General features: G+C 30.4%; 1 non-coding gene across 1 annotated transcript; it reads left to right on the forward strand.

The window, feature by feature from the left end:
• Window positions 1-18,283: 18,283 nt before the first annotated feature.
• On the forward strand, window positions 18,284-18,356 carry TRNAY-GUA (transfer RNA tyrosine (anticodon GUA)). Its single transcript has one exon. It is a non-coding gene; the product is annotated as a tRNA-Tyr (tRNA).
• The last annotated feature ends 2,282 nt before the right edge of the window (window positions 18,357-20,638 follow it).

Consider the following 20,638-nt stretch of genomic DNA (forward strand, 5'->3'; position numbering starts at 1 on the left):
AAGAAATCGTTGTCACGGATTTTTTTACCTTGAAGAAAAAAAACATGCGATTTTTTCGGTTCACTTTTGAATGCATTTTTTTCTGGACAAATTTTTGACTGAATTCAGCTTATTTACCTATAAAATACTCATGAAAAGTGATTTCATCTCGATTGATCAATAAATAAAAATGTACCTCGATTTTTAATAAAATTTTCAAAATCGACGTTTCTCGACCAGAGAAGCACTTTTTGAGAATTTTTTCACTATTTTCAAATATAACCGCTGAAACCATAGTTTTTGTACTTTTTGCTATAATTCAAGCAAATATAACGATATTCATTCAAAAAACTGTTAAAATTCAATTTTCAATAAGAAATCGTTGTCACGGATTTTTTTACCTTGAAAAAAAAAACATGCGATTTTTTCGGTTCACTTTTGAATGCATTTTTTTTCTGGACAAATTTTTGACTGAATTCAGCTTATTTACCTATAAAATACTCATTAAAAGTGGTTTCATCTCGATTTATCAATAAATAAAAATGTACCTCGATTTTTAATAAAATTTTCAAAATCGACGTTTCTCGACCAGAGAAGCACTTTTTGAGAATTTTTTCACTATTTTCAAATATAAATGCTGAAACCAAATTTTTTGTACTTTTTGCTTTAATTCAAGCAAATATAACGATATTCATTCAAAAAACTGTTAAAATTCAATTTTCAATAAGAAATCGTTGTCACGGATTTTTTACCTTGAAGAAAAAAAACATGCGATTTTTTCGGTTCACTTTTGAATGCATTTTTTTTCTGGACAAATTTTTGACTGAATTCAGCTTATTTACCTATAAAATACTCATTAAAAGTGGTTTCATCTCGATTGATCAATAAATAAAAATGTACTTCGATTTTTAATAAAATTTTCAAAATCGACGTTTCTCGACCAGAGAAGCACTTTTTGAGAATTTTTTCACTATTTTCAAATATAACCGCTGAAACCATAGTTTTTGTACTTTTTGCTATAATTCAAGCAAATATAACGATATTCATTCAAAAAACTGTTAAAATTCAATTTTCAATAAGAAATCGTTGTCACGGTTTTTTTTACCTTGAAGAAAAAAAACATGCGATTTTTTCGGTTCACTTTTGAATGCATTTTTTTCTGGACAAATTTTTGACTGAATTCAGCTTATTTACCTATAAAATACTCATTAAAAGTGATTTCATCTCGATTGATCAATAAATAAAAATGTACCTCGATTTTTAATAAAATTTTCAAAATCGACGTTTCTCGACCAGAGAAGCACTTTTTGAGAATTTTTTCACTATTTTCAAATATAACCGCTGAAACCATAGTTTTTGTACTTTTTGCTATAATTCAAGCAAATATAACGATATTCATTCAAAAAACTGTTCAAATTCAATTTTCAATAAGAAATCGTTGTCACGGATTTTTTTACCTTGAAGAAAAAAAACATGCGATTTTTTCGGTTCACTTTTGAATGCATTTTTTTCTGGACAAATTTTTGACTGAATTCAGCTTATTTACCTATAAAATACTCATGAAAAGTGATTTCATCTCGATTGATCAATAAATAAAAATGTACCTCGATTTTTAATAAAATTTTCAAAATCGACGTTTCTCGACCAGAGAAGCACTTTTTGAGAATTTTTTCACTATTTTCAAATATAACCGCTGAAACCATAGTTTTTGTACTTTTTGCTATAATTCAAGCAAATATAACGATATTCATTCAAAAAACTGTTAAAATTCAATTTTCAATAAGAAATCGTTGTCACGGATTTTTTTACCTTGAAAAAAAAAACATGCGATTTTTTCGGTTCACTTTTGAATGCATTTTTTTTCTGGACAAATTTTTGACTGAATTCAGCTTATTTACCTATAAAATACTCATTAAAAGTGGTTTCATCTCGATTTATCAATAAATAAAAATGTACCTCGATTTTTAATAAAATTTTCAAAATCGACGTTTCTCGACCAGAGAAGCACTTTTTGAGAATTTTTTCACTATTTTCAAATATAAATGCTGAAACCAAATTTTTTGTACTTTTTGCTTTAATTCAAGCAAATATAACGATATTCATTCAAAAAACTGTTAAAATTCAATTTTCAATAAGAAATCGTTGTCACGGATTTTTTACCTTGAAGAAAAAAAACATGCGATTTTTTCGGTTCACTTTTGAATGCATTTTTTTTCTGGACAAATTTTTGACTGAATTCAGCTTATTTACCTATAAAATACTCATTAAAAGTGGTTTCATCTCGATTGATCAATAAATAAAAATGTACTTCGATTTTTAATAAAATTTTCAAAATCGACGTTTCTCGACCAGAGAAGCACTTTTTGAGAATTTTTTCACTATTTTCAAATATAACCGCTGAAACCATAGTTTTTGTACTTTTTGCTATAATTCAAGCAAATATAACGATATTCATTCAAAAAACTGTTAAAATTCAATTTTCAATAAGAAATCGTTGTCACGGTTTTTTTTACCTTGAAGAAAAAAAACATGCGATTTTTTCGGTTCACTTTTGAATGCATTTTTTTCTGGACAAATTTTTGACTGAATTCAGCTTATTTACCTATAAAATACTCATTAAAAGTGATTTCATCTCGATTGATCAATAAATAAAAATGTACCTCGATTTTTAATAAAATTTTCAAAATCGACGTTTCTCGACCAGAGAAGCACTTTTTGAGAATTTTTTCACTATTTTCAAATATAACCGCTGAAACCATAGTTTTTGTACTTTTTGCTATAATTCAAGCAAATATAACGATATTCATTCAAAAAACTGTTCAAATTCAATTTTCAATAAGAAATCGTTGTCACGGATTTTTTTACCTTGAAGAAAAAAAACATGCGATTTTTTCGGTTCACTTTTGAATGCATTTTTTTCTGGACAAATTTTTGACTGAATTCAGCTTATTTACCTATAAAATACTCATTAAAAGTGATTTCATCTTGATTGATCAATAAATAAAAATGTACCTCGATTTTTAATAAAATTTTCAAAATCGACGTTTCTCGACCAGAGAAGCACTTTTTGAGAATTTTTTCACTATTTTCAAATATAACCGCTGAAACCATAGTTTTTGTACTTTTTGCTATAATTCAAGCAAATATAACGATATTCATTCAAAAAACGGTTAAAATTCAATTTTCAATAAGAAATCGTTGTCACGGATTTTTTTACCTTGAAGAAAAAAAACATGCGATTTTTTCGGTTCACTTTTGAATGCATTTTTTTCTGGACAAATTTTTGACTGAATTCAGCTTATTTACCTATAAAATACTCATTAAAAGTGATTTCATCTCGATTGATCAATAAATAAAAATGTACCTCGATTTTTAATAAAATTTTCAAAATCGACGTTTCTCGACCAGAGAAGCACTTTTTGAGAATTTTTTCACTATTTTCAAATATAACCGCTGAAACCATAGTTTTTGTACTTTTTGCTATATTTCAAGCAAATATAACGATATTCATTCAAAAAACTGTTCAAAATCAATTTTCAATAAGAAATCGTTGTCACGGATTTTTTTACCTTGAAGAAAAAAAACATGCGATTTTTTCGGTTCACTTTTGAATGCATTTTTTTCTGGACAAATTTTTGACTGAATTCAGCTTATTTACCTATAAAATACTCATTAAAAGTGATTTCATCTCGATTGATCAATAAATAAAAATGTACCTCGATTTTTAATAAAATTTTCAAAATCGACGTTTCTCGACCAGAGAAGCACTTTTTGAAAATATTTTCACTATTTTCAAATATAACCGCTGAAACCATAGTTTTTGTACTTTTTGCTATAATTCAAGCAAATATAACGATATTCATTCAAAAAACTGTTAAAATTCAATTTTCAATAAGAAATCGTTGTCACGGATTTTTTTACCTTGAAGAAAAAAAACATGCGATTTTTTCGGTTCACTTTTGAATGCATTTTTTTCTGGACAAATTTTTGACTGAATTCAGCTTATTTACCTATAAAATACTCATGAAAAGTGATTTCATCTCGATTGATCAATAAATAAAAATGTACCTCGATTTTTAATGAAATTTTCAAAATCGACGTTTCTCGACCAGAAAAGCACATTTTGAGTTTTATTTTCGCTATTTACAAATATAATCACTGAAACCATTAATTTTGTACTTTTCGCTTTAATTCAAGCAAATATAACGATATTCATTCAAAAAACTGTTAAAATTCAATTTTCAATAAGAAATCGTTGTCACGGATTTTTTTACCTTGAAGAAAAAAAACATGCGATTTTTTCGGTTCACTTTTGAATGCATTTTTTTCTGGACAAATTTTTGACTGAATTCAGCTTATTTACCTATAAAATACTCATTAAAAGTGATTTCATCTCGATTGATCAATAAATAAAAATGTACCTCGATTTTTAATAAAATTTTCAAAATCGACGTTTCTCGACCAGAGAAGCACTTTTTGAGAATTTTTTCACTATTTTCAAATATAACCGCTGAAACCATAGTTTTTGTACTTTTTGCTATAATTCAAGCAAATATAACGATATTCATTCAAAAAACTGTTAAAATTCAATTTTCAATAAGAAATCGTTGTCACGGATTTTTTTACCTTGAAGAAAAAAAACATGCGATTTTTTCGGTTCACTTTTGAATGCATTTTTTTCTGGACAAATTTTTGACTGAATTCAGCTTATTTACCTATAAAATACTCATTAAAAGTGATTTCATCTCGATTGATCAATAAATAAAAATGTACCTCGATTTTTAATAAAATTTTCAAAATCGACGTTTCTCGACCAGAGAAGCACTTTTTGAGAATTTTTTCACTATTTTCAAATATAACCGCTGAAACCATAGTTTTTGTACTTTTTGCTATAATTCAAGCAAATATAACGATATTCATTCAAAAAACTGTTAAAATTCAATTTTCAATAAGAAATCGTTGTCACGGATTTTTTTACCTTGAAGAAAAAAAACATGCGATTTTTTCGGTTCACTTTTGAATGCATTTTTTTCTGGACAAATTTTTGACTGAATTCAGCTTATTTACCTATAAAATACTCATGAAAAGTGATTTCATCTCGATTGATCAATAAATAAAAATGTACCTCGATTTTTAATAAAATTTTCAAAATCGACGTTTCTCGACCAGAAGAGCACTTTTTGAGAATTTTTGCACTATTTTCAAATATAACCGCTGAAACCATAGTTTTTGTACTTTTTGCTATAATTCAAGCAAATATAACGATATTCATTCAAAAAACTGTTAAAATTCAATTTTCAATAAGAAATCGTTGTCACAGATTTTTTTACCTTGAAAAAAAAAACATGCGATTTTTTCGGTTCACTTTTGAATGCATTTTTTTTCTGGACAAATTTTTGACTGAATTCAGCTTATTTACCTATAAAATACTCATTAAAAGTGGTTTCATCTCGATTGATCAATAAATAAAAATGTACCTCGATTTTTAATAAAATTTTCAAAATCGACGTTTCTCGACCAGAGAAGCACTTTTTGAGAATTTTTTCACTATTTTCAAATATAAATGCTGAAACCAAATTTTTTGTACTTTTTGCTTTAATTCAAGCAAATATAACGATATTCATTCAAAAAACTGTTAAAATTCAATTTTCAATAAGAAATCGTCACGGATTTTGTGTCTCGAAGAAAAAAAGCATGCGATTTTTTCGGTACAATTTTGAATGCATTTTTTTCTGGACAAATTTTTGACCGAATTTAGCTTAAATACATCAAATACTCATTAAAAGTGATTTCATCTCGATTGATCAATAAATAAAAATGTACCTCGATTTTTAATAAAATTTTCAAAATCGACGTTTCTCGACCAGAGAAGCACTTTTTGAGAATTTTTTCACTATTTTCAAATATAACCGCTGAAACCATAGTTTTTGTACTTTTTGCTATAATTCAAGCAAATATAACGATATTCATTCAAAAAACTGTTAAAATTCAATTTTCAATAAGAAATCGTCTCGGATTTTGTCTCGAAGAAAAAAAGCATGCGATTTTTTCGGTACAATTTTGAATGCATTTTTTTCTGGACAAAGTTTTGACTGAATTCAGCTTATTTACCTATAAAATACTCATTAAAAGTGATTTCATCTCGATTGATCAATAAATAAAAATGTACCTCGATTTTTAATAAAATTTTCAAAATCGACGTTTCTCGACCAGAGAAGCACTTTTTGAGAATTTTTTCACTATTTTCAAATATAACCGCTGAAACCATAGTTTTTGTACTTTTTGCTATAATTCAAGCAAATATAACGATATTCATTCAAAAAACTGTTAAAATTCAATTTTCAATAAGAAATCGTTGTCACGGATTTTTTTACCTTGAAGAAAAAAAACATGCGATTTTTTCGGTTCACTTTTGAATGCATTTTTTTCTGGACAAATTTTTGACTGAATTCAGCTTATTTACCTATAAAATACTCATGAAAAGTGATTTCATCTCGATTGATCAATAAATAAAAATGTACCTCGATTTTTAATAAAATTTTCAAAATCGACGTTTCTCGACCAGAGAAGCATTTTTTGAGAATTTTTTCACTATTTTCAAATATAACCGCTGAAACCATAGTTTTTGTACTTTTTGCTATAATTCAAGGAAATATAACGATATTCATTCAAAAAACTGCTAAAATTCAATTTTCAATAAGAAATCGTTGTCACGGATTTTTTTACCTTGAGAAAAAAAACATGCGATTTTTTCGGTTCACTTTTGAATGCATTTTTTTTCTGGACAAATTTTTGACTGAATTCAGCTTATTTACCTATAAAATACTCATTAAAAGTGGTTTCATCTCGATTGATCAATAAATAAAAATGTACCTCGATTTTTAATAAAATTTTCAAAATCGACGTTTCTCGACCAGAGAAGCACTTTTTGAGAATTTTTTCACTATTTTCAAATATAACCGCTGAAACCATAGTTTTTGTACTTTTTGCTATAATTCAAGCAAATATAACGATATTCATTCAAAAAACTGTTAAAATTCAATTTTCAATAAGAAATCGTTGTCACGGATTTTTTTACCTTGAAGAAAAAAAACATGCGATTTTTTCGGTTCACTTTTGAATGCATTTTTTTCTGGACAAATTTTTGACTGAATTCAGCTTATTTACCTATAAAATACTCATGAAAAGTGATTTCATCTCGATTGATCAATAAATAAAAATGTACCTCGATTTTTAATAAAATTTTCAAAATCGACGTTTCTCGACCAGAGAAGCATTTTTTGAGAATTTTTTCACTATTTTCAAATATAACCGCTGAAACCATAGTTTTTGTACTTTTTGCTATAATTCAAGGAAATATAACGATATTCATTCAAAAAACTGCTAAAATTCAATTTTCAATAAGAAATCGTTGTCACGGATTTTTTTACCTTGAGAAAAAAAACATGCGATTTTTTCGGTTCACTTTTGAATGCATTTTTTTTCTGGACAAATTTTTGACTGAATTCAGCTTATTTACCTATAAAATACTCATTAAAAGTGGTTTCATCTCGATTGATCAATAAATAAAAATGTACCTCGATTTTTAATAAAATTTTCAAAATCGACGTTTCTCGACCAGAGAAGCACTTTTTGAGAATTTTTGCACTATTTTCAAATATAACCGCTGAAACCATAGTTTTTGTACTTTTTGCTATAATTCAAGCAAATATAACGATATTCATTCAAAAAACTGTTAAAATTCAATTTTCAATAAGAAATCGTTGTCACAGATTTTTTTACCTTGAAAAAAAAAACATGCGATTTTTTCGGTTCACTTTTGAATGCATTTTTTTTCTGGACAAATTTTTGACTGAATTCAGCTTATTTACCTATAAAATACTCATTAAAAGTGGTTTCATCTCGATTGATCAATAAATAAAAATGTACCTCGATTTTTAATAAAATTTTCAAAATCGACGTTTCTCGACCAGAGAAGCACTTTTTGAGAATTTTTTCACTATTTTCAAATATAAATGCTGAAACCAAATTTTTTGTACTTTTTGCTTTAATTCAAGCAAATATAACGATATTCATTCAAAAAACTGTTAAAATTCAATTTTCAAAAAGAAATCGTCACGGATTTTGTGTCTCGAAGAAAAAAAGCATGCGATTTTTTCGGTACAATTTTGAATGCATTTTTTTCTGGACAAATTTTTGACCGAATTTAGCTTAAATACATCAAATACTCATTAAAAGTGATTTCATCTCGATTGATCAATAAATAAAAATGTACCTCGATTTTTAATAAAATTTTCAAAATCGACGTTTCTCGACCAGAGAAGCACTTTTTGAGAATTTTTTCACTATTTTCAAATATAACCGCTGAAACCATAGTTTTTGTACTTTTTGCTATAATTCAAGCAAATATAACGATATTCATTCAAAAAACTGTTAAAATTCAATTTTCAATAAGAAATCGTCTCGGATTTTGTCTCGAAGAAAAAAAGCATGCGATTTTTTCGGTACAATTTTGAATGCATTTTTTCTGGACAAATTTTTGACTGAATTCAGCTTATTTACCTATAAAATACTCATTAAAAGTGATTTCATCTCGATTGATCAATAAATAAAAATGTACCTCGATTTTTAATAAAATTTTCAAAATCGACGTTTCTCGACCAGAGAAGCACTTTTTGAGAATTTTTTCACTATTTTCAAATATAACCGCTGAAACCATAGTTTTTGTACTTTTTGCTATAATTCAAGCAAATATAACGATATTCATTCAAAAAACTGTTAAAATTCAATTTTCAATAAGAAATCGTTGTCACGGATTTTTTTACCTTGAAGAAAAAAAACATGCGATTTTTTCGGTTCACTTTTGAATGCATTTTTTTCTGGACAAATTTTTGACTGAATTCAGCTTATTTACCTATAAAATACTCATGAAAAGTGATTTCATCTCGATTGATCAATAAATAAAAATGTACCTCGATTTTTAATAAAATTTTCAAAATCGACGTTTCTCGACCAGAGAAGCATTTTTTGAGAATTTTTTCACTATTTTCAAATATAACCGCTGAAACCATAGTTTTTGTACTTTTTGCTATAATTCAAGGAAATATAACGATATTCATTCAAAAAACTGCTAAAATTCAATTTTCAATAAGAAATCGTTGTCACGGATTTTTTTACCTTGAGAAAAAAAACATGCGATTTTTTCGGTTCACTTTTGAATGCATTTTTTTTCTGGACAAATTTTTGACTGAATTCAGCTTATTTACCTATAAAATACTCATTAAAAGTGGTTTCATCTCGATTGATCAATAAATAAAAATGTACCTCGATTTTTAATAAAATTTTCAAAATCGACGTTTCTCGACCAGAGAAGCACTTTTTGAGAATTTTTTCACTATTTTCAAATATAACCGCTGAAACCATAGTTTTTGTACTTTTTGCTATAATTCAAGCAAATATAACGATATTCATTCAAAAAACTGTTAAAATTCAATTTTCAATAAGAAATCGTTGTCACGGATTTTTTTACCTTGAAAAAAAAAAACATGCGATTTTTTCGGTTCACTTTTGAATGCATTTTTTTTCTGGACAAATTTTTGACTGAATTCAGCTTATTTACCTATAAAATACTCATTAAAAGTGGTTTCATCTCGATTTATCAATAAATAAAAATGTACCTCGATTTTTAATAAAATTTTCAAAATCGACGTTTCTCGACCAGAGAAGCACTTTTTGAGAATTTTTTCACTATTTTCAAATATAAATGCTGAAACCAAATTTTTTGTACTTTTTGCTTTAATTCAAGCAAATATAACGATATTCATTAAAAAAACTGTTAAAATTCAATTTTCAATAAGAAATCGTTGTCACGGATTTTTTTACCTTGAGAAAAAAAACATGCGATTTTTTCGGTTCACTTTTGAATGCATTTTTTTCTGGACAAATTTTTGACTGAATTCAGCTTATTTACCTATAAAATACTCATTAAAAGTGGTTTCATCTCGATTGATCAATAAATAAAAATGTACCTCGATTTTTAATAAAATTTTCAAAATCGACGTTTCTCGACCAGAGAAGCACTTTTTGAGAATTTTTGCACTATTTTCAAATATAACCGCTGAAACCATAGTTTTTGTACTTTTTGCTATAATTCAAGCAAATATAACGATATTCATTCAAAAAACTGTTAAAATTCAATTTTCAATAAGAAATCGTTGTCACAGATTTTTTTACCTTGAAAAAAAAAACATGCGATTTTTTCGGTTCACTTTTGAATGCATTTTTTTTCTGGACAAATTTTTGACTGAATTCAGCTTATTTACCTATAAAATACTCATTAAAAGTGGTTTCATCTCGATTGATCAATAAATAAAAATGTACCTCGATTTTTAATAAAATTTTCAAAATCGACGTTTCTCGACCAGAGAAGCACTTTTTGAGAATTTTTTCACTATTTTCAAATATAAATGCTGAAACCAAATTTTTTGTACTTTTTGCTTTAATTCAAGCAAATATAACGATATTCATTCAAAAAACTGTTAAAATTCAATTTTCAATAAGAAATCGTCACGGATTTTGTGTCTCGAAGAAAAAAAGCATGCGATTTTTTCGGTACAATTTTGAATGCATTTTTTTCTGGACAAATTTTTGACCGAATTTAGCTTAAATACATCAAATACTCATTAAAAGTGATTTCATCTCGATTGATCAATAAATAAAAATGTACCTCGATTTTTAATAAAATTTTCAAAATCGACGTTTCTCGACCAGAGAAGCACTTTTTGAGAATTTTTTCACTATTTTCAAATATAACCGCTGAAACCATAGTTTTTGTACTTTTTGCTATAATTCAAGCAAATATAACGATATTCATTCAAAAAACTGTTAAAATTCAATTTTCAATAAGAAATCGTCTCGGATTTTGTCTCGAAGAAAAAAAGCATGCGATTTTTTCGGTACAATTTTGAATGCATTTTTTTCTGGACAAATTTTTGACTGAATTCAGCTTATTTACCTATAAAATACTCATTAAAAGTGATTTCATCTCGATTGATCAATAAATAAAAATGTACCTCGATTTTTAATAAAATTTTCAAAATCGACGTTTCTCGACCAGAGAAGCACTTTTTGAGAATTTTTTCACTATTTTCAAATATAACCGCTGAAACCATAGTTTTTGTACTTTTTGCTATAATTCAAGCAAATATAACGATATTCATTCAAAAAACTGTTAAAATTCAATTTTCAATAAGAAATCGTTGTCACGGATTTTTTTACCTTGAAGAAAAAAAACATGCGATTTTTTCGGTTCACTTTTGAATGCATTTTTTTCTGGACAAATTTTTGACTGAATTCAGCTTATTTACCTATAAAATACTCATGAAAAGTGATTTCATCTCGATTGATCAATAAATAAAAATGTACCTCGATTTTTAATAAAATTTTCAAAATCGACGTTTCTCGACCAGAGAAGCATTTTTTGAGAATTATTTCACTATTTTCAAATATAACCGCTGAAACCATAGTTTTTGTACTTTTTGCTATAATTCAAGGAAATATAACGATATTCATTCAAAAAACTGCTAAAATTCAATTTTCAATAAGAAATCGTTGTCACGGATTTTTTTACCTTGAGAAAAAAAACATGCGATTTTTTCGGTTCACTTTTGAATGCATTTTTTTTCTGGACAAATTTTTGACTGAATTCAGCTTATTTACCTATAAAATACTCATTAAAAGTGGTTTCATCTCGATTGATCAATAAATAAAAATGTACCTCGATTTTTAATAAAATTTTCAAAATCGACGTTTCTCGACCAGAGAAGCACTTTTTGAGAATTTTTTCACTATTTTCAAATATAACCGCTGAAACCATAGTTTTTGTACTTTTTGCTATAATTCAAGCAAATATAACGATATTCATTCAAAAAACTGTTAAAATTCAATTTTCAATAAGAAATCGTTGTCACGGATTTTTTTACCTTGAAAAAAAAAAACATGCGATTTTTTCGGTTCACTTTTGAATGCATTTTTTTTCTGGACAAATTTTTGACTGAATTCAGCTTATTTACCTATAAAATACTCATTAAAAGTGGTTTCATCTCGATTTATCAATAAATAAAAATGTACCTCGATTTTTAATAAAATTTTCAAAATCGACGTTTCTCGACCAGAGAAGCACTTTTTGAGAATTTTTTCACTATTTTCAAATATAAATGCTGAAACCAAATTTTTTGTACTTTTTGCTTTAATTCAAGCAAATATAACGATATTCATTAAAAAAACTGTTAAAATTCAATTTTCAATAAGAAATCGTTGTCACGGATTTTTTTACCTTGAGAAAAAAAACATGCGATTTTTTCGGTTCACTTTTGAATGCATTTTTTTCTGGACAAATTTTTGACTGAATTCAGCTTATTTACCTATAAAATACTCATGAAAAGTGATTTCATCTCGATTGATCAATAAATAAAAATGTACCTCGATTTTTAATAAAATTTTCAAAATCGACGTTTCTCGACCAGAGAAGCATTTTTTGAGAATTTTTTCACTATTTTCAAATATAACCGCTGAAACCATAGTTTTTGTACTTTTTGCTATAATTCAAGCAAATATAACGATATTCATTCAAAAAACTGTTAAAATTCAATTTTCAATAAGAAATCGTTGTCACAGATTTTTTTACCTTGAAAAAAAAAACATGCGATTTTTTCGGTTCACTTTTGAATGCATTTTTTTTCTGGACAAATTTTTGACTGAATTCAGCTTATTTACCTATAAAATACTCATTAAAAGTGGTTTCATCTCGATTGATCAATAAATAAAAATGTACCTCGATTTTTAATAAAATTTTCAAAATCGACGTTTCTCGACCAGAGAAGCACTTTTTGAGAATTTTTTCACTATTTTCAAATATAAATGCTGAAACCAAATTTTTTGTACTTTTTGCTTTAATTCAAGCAAATATAACGATATTCATTCAAAAAACTGTTAAAATTCAATTTTCAATAAGAAATCGTCACGGATTTTGTGTCTCGAAGAAAAAAAGCATGCGATTTTTTCGGTACAATTTTGAATGCATTTTTTTCTGGACAAATTTTTGACCGAATTTAGCTTAAATACATCAAATACTCATTAAAAGTGATTTCATCTCGATTGATCAATAAATAAAAATGTACCTCGATTTTTAATAAAATTTTCAAAATCGACGTTTCTCGACCAGAGAAGCATTTTTTGAGAATTTTTTCACTATTTTCAAATATAACCGCTGAAACCATAGTTTTTGTACTTTTTGCTATAATTCAAGCAAATATAACGATATTCATTCAAAAAACTGTTAAAATTCAATTTTCAATAAGAAATCGTTGTCACGGATTTTTTTACCTTGAAGAAAAAAAACATGCGATTTTTTCGGTTCACTTTTGAATGCATTTTTTTCTGGACAAATTTTTGACTGAATTCAGCTTATTTACCTATAAAATACTCATGAAAAGTGATTTCATCTCGATTGATCAATAAATAAAAATGTACCTCGATTTTTAATAAAATTTTCAAAATCGACGTTTCTCGACCAGAGAAGCACTTTTTGAGAATTTTTTCACTATTTTCAAATATAACCGCTGAAACCATAGTTTTTGTACTTTTTGCTATAATTCAAGCAAATATAACGATATTCATTCAAAAAACTGTTAAAATTCAATTTTCAATAAGAAATCGTTGTCACGGATTTTTTTACCTTGAAAAAAAAAAACATGCGATTTTTTCGGTTCACTTTTGAATGCATTTTTTTTCTGGACAAATTTTTGACTGAATTCAGCTTATTTACCTATAAAATACTCATTAAAAGTGGTTTCATCTCGATTGATCAATAAATAAAAATGTACCTCGATTTTTAATAAAATTTTCAAAATCGACGTTTCTCGACCAGAGAAGCACTTTTTGAGAATTTTTTCACTATTTTCAAATATAAATGCTGAAACCAAATTTTTTGTACTTTTTGCTTTAATTCAAGCAAATATAACGATATTCATTCAAAAAACTGTTAAAATTCAATTTTCAATAAGAAATCGTTGTCACGGATTTTTTTACCTTGAGAAAAAAAAACATGCGATTTTTTCGGTTCACTTTTGAATGCATTTTTTTCTGGACAAATTTTTGACTGAATTCAGCTTATTTACCTATAAAATACTCATGAAAAGTGATTTCATCTCGATTGATCAATAAATAAAAATGTACCTCGATTTTTAATAAAATTTTCAAAATCGACGTTTCTCGACCAGAGAAGCACTTTTTGAGAATTTTTTCACTATTTTCAAATATAACCGCTGAAACCATAGTTTTTGTACTTTTTGCTATAATTCAAGCAAATATAACGATATTCATTCAAAAAACTGTTAAAATTCAATTTTCAATAAGAAATCGTCACGGATTTTGTGTCTCGAAGAAAAAAAGCATGCGATTTTTTCGGTACAATTTTGAATGCATTTTTTTCTGGACAAATTTTTGGCCGAATTTAGCTTAAATACATCAAATACTCATTAAAAGTGATTTCATCTCGATTGATCAATAAATAAAAATGTACTTCGATTTTTAATAAAATTTTCAAAATCGACGTTTCTCGACCAGAGAAGCACTTTTTGAGAATTTTTTCACTATTTTCAAATATAACCGCTGAAACCATAGTTTTTGTACTTTTTGCTATAATTCAAGCAAATATAACGATATTCATTCAAAAAACTGTTAAAATTCAATTTTCAATAAGAAATCGTTGTCACGGTTTTTTTTACCTTGAAGAAAAAAAAACATGCGATTTTTTCGGTTCACTTTTGAATGCATTTTTTTCTGGACAAATTTTTGACTGAATTCAGCTTATTTACCTATAAAATACTCATGAAAAGTGATTTCATCTCGATTGATCAATAAATAAAAATGTACCTCGATTTTTAATGAAATTTTCAAAATCGACGTTTCTCGACCAGAAAAGCACATTTTGAGTTTTATTTTCGCTATTTACAAATATAATCACTGAAACCATTAATTTTGTACTTTTCGCTTTAATTCAAGCAAATAAAACGATATTCATTCAAAAAACTGTTAAAATTCAATTTTCAATAAGAAATCGTTGTCACGGATTTTTTTACCTTGAAGAAAAAAAAACATGCGATTTTTTCGGTTCACTTTTGAATGCATTTTTTTCTGGACAAATTTTTGACTGAATTCAGCTTATTTACCTATAAAATACTCATTAAAAGTGATTTCATCTCGATTGATCAATAAATAAAAATGTACCTCGATTTTTAATAAAATTTTCAAAATCGACGTTTCTGGACCAGAGAAGCTCTTTTTGAGAATTTTTTCACTATTTTCAAATATAACCGCTGAAACCATAGTTTTTGTACTTTTTGCTATAATTCAAGCAAATATAACGATATTCATTCAAAAAACTGTTAAAATTCAATTTTCAATAAGAAATCGTCACGGATTTTGTGTCTCGAAGAAAAAAAGCATGCGATTTTTTCGGTACAATTTTGAATGCATTTTTTTCTGGACAAATTTTTGGCCGAATTTAGCTTAAATACATCAAATACTCATTAAAAGTGATTTCATCTCGATTGATCAATAAATAAAAATGTACCTCGATTTTTAATAAAATTTTCAAAATCGACGTTTCTCGACCAGAGAAGCACTTTTTGAGAATTTTTTCACTATTTTCAAATATAACCGCTGAAACCATAGTTTTTGTACTTTTTGCTTTAATTCAAGCAAATAAAACGATATTCATTCAAAAAACTGTTAAAATTCAATTTTCAATAAGAAATCGTTGTCACGGATTTTTTTACCTTGAAGAAAAAAAAAACATGCGATTTTTTCGGTTCACTTTTGAATGCATTTTTTTCTGGACAAATTTTTGACTGAATTCAGCTTATTTACCTATAAAATACTCATTAAAAGTGATTTCATCTCGATTGATCAATAAATAAAAATGTACCTCGATTTTTAATAAAATTTTCAAAATCGACGTTTCTCGACCAAAGAAGCACTTTTTGAGAATTTTTTCACTATTTTCAAATATAACCGCTGAAACCATAGTTTTTGTACTTTTTGCTATAATTCAAGCAAATATAACGATATTCATTCAAAAAACTGTTAAAATTCAATTTTCAATAAGAAATCGTTGTCACGGATTCTTTTACCTTGAAAAAAAAAACATGCAATTTTTTCGGTTCACTTTTGAATGCATTTTTTTTCTGGACAAATCTTTGACTGAATTCAGCTTATTTACCTATAAAATACTCATTAAAAGTGATTTCATCTCGATTGATCAATAAATAAAAATGTACCTCGATTTTTAATGAAATTTTCAAAATCGACGTTTCTCGACCAGAAAAGCACATTTTGAGTTTTATTTTCGCTATTTACAAATATAATCACTGAAACCATTAATTTTGTACTTTTCGCTTTAATTCAAGCAAATATAACGATATTCATTCAAAAAACTGTTAAAATTCAATTTTCAATAAGAAATCGTTGTCACGGATTTTTTTACCTCGAATAAAAAAAACATGCGATTTTTTCGGTTCACTTTTGAAAGCAATTTTTTCTGGACAAATTTTTGACTGAATTCAGCTTATTTACCTATAAAATACTCATTAAAAGTGATTTCATCTCGATTGATCAATAAATAAAAATGTACCTCGATTTTTAATAAAATTTTCAAAATCGACGTTTCTCGACCAGAGAAGCACTTTTTGAGAATTTTTTCACTACTTTCAAATATAACCGCTGAAACCATAGTTTTTGTACTTTTTGCTATAATTCAAGCAAATATAACGATATTCATTCAAAAAACTGTTAAAATTCAATTTTCAATAAGAAATCGTCACGGATTTTGTGTCTTGAAGAAAAAAAAGCATGCGATTTTTCGGTACAAATTTTGAATGCATTTTTTTCTGGACAAATTTTTGACCGAATTTATTTTTTTTGCTTCCGTAGCGCAATGGTTAGCGCGTTCGGCTGTTAACCGAAAGGTTGGTGGTACGAACCCACCCGGGAGCGGTGTTGTGAAGTCTCAAATGTAACGTAAAAAGCCAAAGTTTTTCCACAATACCTGACAACCATTTAATTTCTGAGATTCCGTGGCTCAATGGTTAGCGCGTTCGGCTGTTAACCGAAAGGTTGGTGGTTCGAGCCCACCCGGAAGAGGTGCTGTGGAGTCTCAGATGTAGCGTAAAAAGTCAAAACTTTTCCACAATACGTGACAACCATTTAATTTCTGAGCTCCCGTGGCTCAATGGTTATCGCGTTCGGCTGTTAACCAATAGGTTGGTGGTTCGAGCCCACCCGGGAGTGGTGTTGTGAGATCTCAAATGTAACGTAAAAAGCCAAAGTTTTTCCACAATACCTGACGACCATTTAATTTTTGGGCTTCCGTGGCGCAATGGTTAGCACGTTCGGCTGTTAACCAAAAGGTTGGTGGTTCGAGCCCACCCGGGAGCGGTATTATGGGATCTCAAATGTAAGGTAAAAAGTCAGAGTTTTTCCACAATAGCTGAAGACCATTTCATTTCTGACTTCTTTGGCTCCATGGTTAGCGCGTTCGGATGTTAACCGAAAGGTTGGTGGTTCGAGCCCACCCGGGAGAGGTGTTGTGGAGTCTCAGATGTAGCGTAAAAAGCCAAAGTTTTTCCACAATACGTGACAACCATTTAATTTATGAGCTCCCTTGGCTCAATGGTTATCGCGTTCGGCTGTTAACCAATAGGTTGGTGGTTCGAGCCCACCCGGGAGTGGTGTTGTGGGTTCTCAAATGTAACGTAAAAAGTCAGAGTTTTTCCACAATACCTGACAAGCATTTAATTTCTGAGATTCCGTGGCTCAATGGTTAGCGCGTTCGGCTGTTAACTGAAAGGTTGGTGGTTCAAGCCCACCCGGGAGCGGTGTTGTGAAGTCTCAAATGTAACGTAAAAAGCCAAAGCTTTTCCACAATACCTGACGACCATTTATTTTTTGGGCTTCCGTGGCGCAATGGTTAGCGCGTTCTGCTGTTAACCGAAAGGTTGGTGGTTCGAGCCCACCCGGGAGAGGTGTTGTGGAGTCTCAGATGTAGCATAAAAAGTCAAAACTTTTCCACAATACGTGACAACCATTTAATTTCTGAGCACCCGTGGCTCAATGGTTATCGCGTTCGGCTGTTAACCAATAGGTTGGTGGTTCGAGCCCACCCGGGAGCGGTGTTGTGGGATCTCAAATGTAACGTAAAAAGCCAAAGTTTTTCCACAATACCTGACAACCATTTAATTTCTGAGATTCCGTGGCTCAATGGTTAGCGCGTTCGGCTGTAAACCAAAAGGTTGGTGGTTCAAGCCCACCCGGAAGCGGTGTTATGGGATCTCAAATGTAAGGTAAAAAGTCAGAGTTTTTCCACAATAGCTGAAGACTATTTCATTTCTGAGCTTCTTTGGCTCCATGGTTAGCGCGTTCGGATGTTAACCGAAAGGTTGGTGGTTCGAGCCCACCCGGGAGAGGTGTTGTGGAGTCTCAGATGTAGCGTAAAAAGCCAAAGTTTTTCCCCAATACGTGACAAACATTTAATTTATGAGCTACCTTGGCTCAATGGTTATCGCGTTCGGCTGTTAACCAATAGGTTGGTGGTTCGAGCCCACCCGGGAGTGGTGTTGTGGGATCTCAAATGTAACGTAAAAAGTCAGAGTTTTTCCACAATACCTGACAACCATTTAATTTCTGAGATTCCGTGGCTCAATGGTTAGCGCGTTCGGCTGTTAAACGAAAGGTTGGTGGTTCAAGCCCACCCGGGAGCGGTGTTGTGAAGTCTCAAATGTAACGTAAAAAGCCAAAGCTTTTCCACAATACCTGACGACCACTTATTTTTTGGGCTTCCGTGGCGCAATGGTTAGCGCGTTCGGCTGTTAACCAAAAGGTTGGTGGTTCGAGCCCACCCAGGAGAGGTGTTGTGGAGTCTCAGATGTAGCGTAAAAAGTCAAAACTTTTCCACAATACGCGACAACCATTTAATTTCTGAGCTTCCGTGGCTCAATGGTTAGAGCGTTCGGCTGTTAACCAAGAGGTTGGTGGTTCGAGCCCACACGGGAGCGGTGTTATGGGATCTCAAATGAAACGTAAAAAGTCAAAGTTTTTCCACAATACGTGACAACCATTTAATTTCTGAGCTCCCGTGGCTCAATGGTTATCGCGTTCGGCTGTTAACCGAAAGGTTGGTGGTTCGAGCCCACCCGGGAGCGGTGTTGTGAAGTCTCAAATGTAACGTAAAAAGGCAAAGTTTTTCCACAATACCTGACGACCATTTGTTTTTTGGGCTTCCGTGGCGCAATGGTTATCGCGTTCGGCTGTGGTAAAACTTTGGCTTTTTACGTTATATTTGAGACTTCACAACACCGCTCCCGGGTGGGCTCGAACCAACAACCTTTCGGTTAACAGCCGAACGCGCTAACCATTGCACACGGAAGCCCAAAAATTAAATGGTCGTCAGGAATTGTGGAAAAACTTTGGCTTTTTACGTTACATTTGAGATCCCACAACACCGCTCCCGGGTGGGCTCGAACCACCAACCTATTGGTTAACAGCCAAACGCGATAACCATTGAGCCACGGGAGCTCAGAAATTAAATGGTTGTCACGTGTTGTGGAAAAACTCTGACTTTTTACGTTTCATTTGAGATCCCATAACACCGCTCCCGGGTGGGCTCGAACCACCAACCTTTCGGTTAACAGCCGAACGCGCTAACCATTGAGCCACGGAATCTCAGATATTAAATGGTTGTCAGGTATTGTGGAAAAACTTTGGCTTTTTACGTTACATTTGATATCCCACAACACCGCTCCCGGGTGGGCAGAAACCACCAACCTATTGGTTAACAGCCGAACGCGATAACCATTGAGCCACGGGAGCTCAGAAATTAAATGGTTGTCACGTATTGTGGAAAAGTTTTGACTATTTACGCTACATCTGAGACACCACAACAACTCTCCCGGGTGGGCTCGAACCACCAATCTTTTGGTTAACATCCGAACGCGCTAACCACGGAGCCAAAGAAGCTCAGAAATGAAATGGTCTTCAGCTATTGTTGAAAAACTCTGACTTTTTACCTTACATTTGAGATCCCATAACACCGCTCCCGGGTGGGCTCGAACCACCAACATTTTGGTTAACAGCCGAACGCGCTAACCATTGCACACGGAAGCCCAAAAATTAAATGGTCGTCAGGAATTGTGGAAAAACTTTGGCTTTTTACGTTACATTTGAGATCCCACAACACCGCTCCCGGGAGGGCTCGAACCACCAACCTATTGGTTAACAGCCAAACGCGATAACCATTGAGCCACGGGAGCTCAGAAATTAAATGGTTGTCACGTGTTGTGGAAAAACTCTGACTTTTTACGTTTCATTTGAGATCCCATAACACCGCTCCCGTGTGGGCTCGAACCACCAACCTATTGGTTAACAGCCGAACGCGATAACCATTGCGCCACGGAAGCCCAAAAAATAAATGGTCGTCAGGTATTGAGGAAAAACTTTGGCTTTTTACGTTACATTTGAGACTTCACAACACCGCGCCCGGGTGGGCTCGAACCACCAACCTTTCGGTTAACAGCCGAACGCGCTAACCATTGAGCCACGGAAT

This window comes from Phalangium opilio, unplaced genomic scaffold (genome assembly GCF_054372755.1).
Source record: "Phalangium opilio isolate 3A_F unplaced genomic scaffold, DU_Popi_V2 ptg000505l_1, whole genome shotgun sequence".
Classification (NCBI taxonomy): domain Eukaryota; kingdom Metazoa; phylum Arthropoda; class Arachnida; order Opiliones; family Phalangiidae; genus Phalangium; species Phalangium opilio.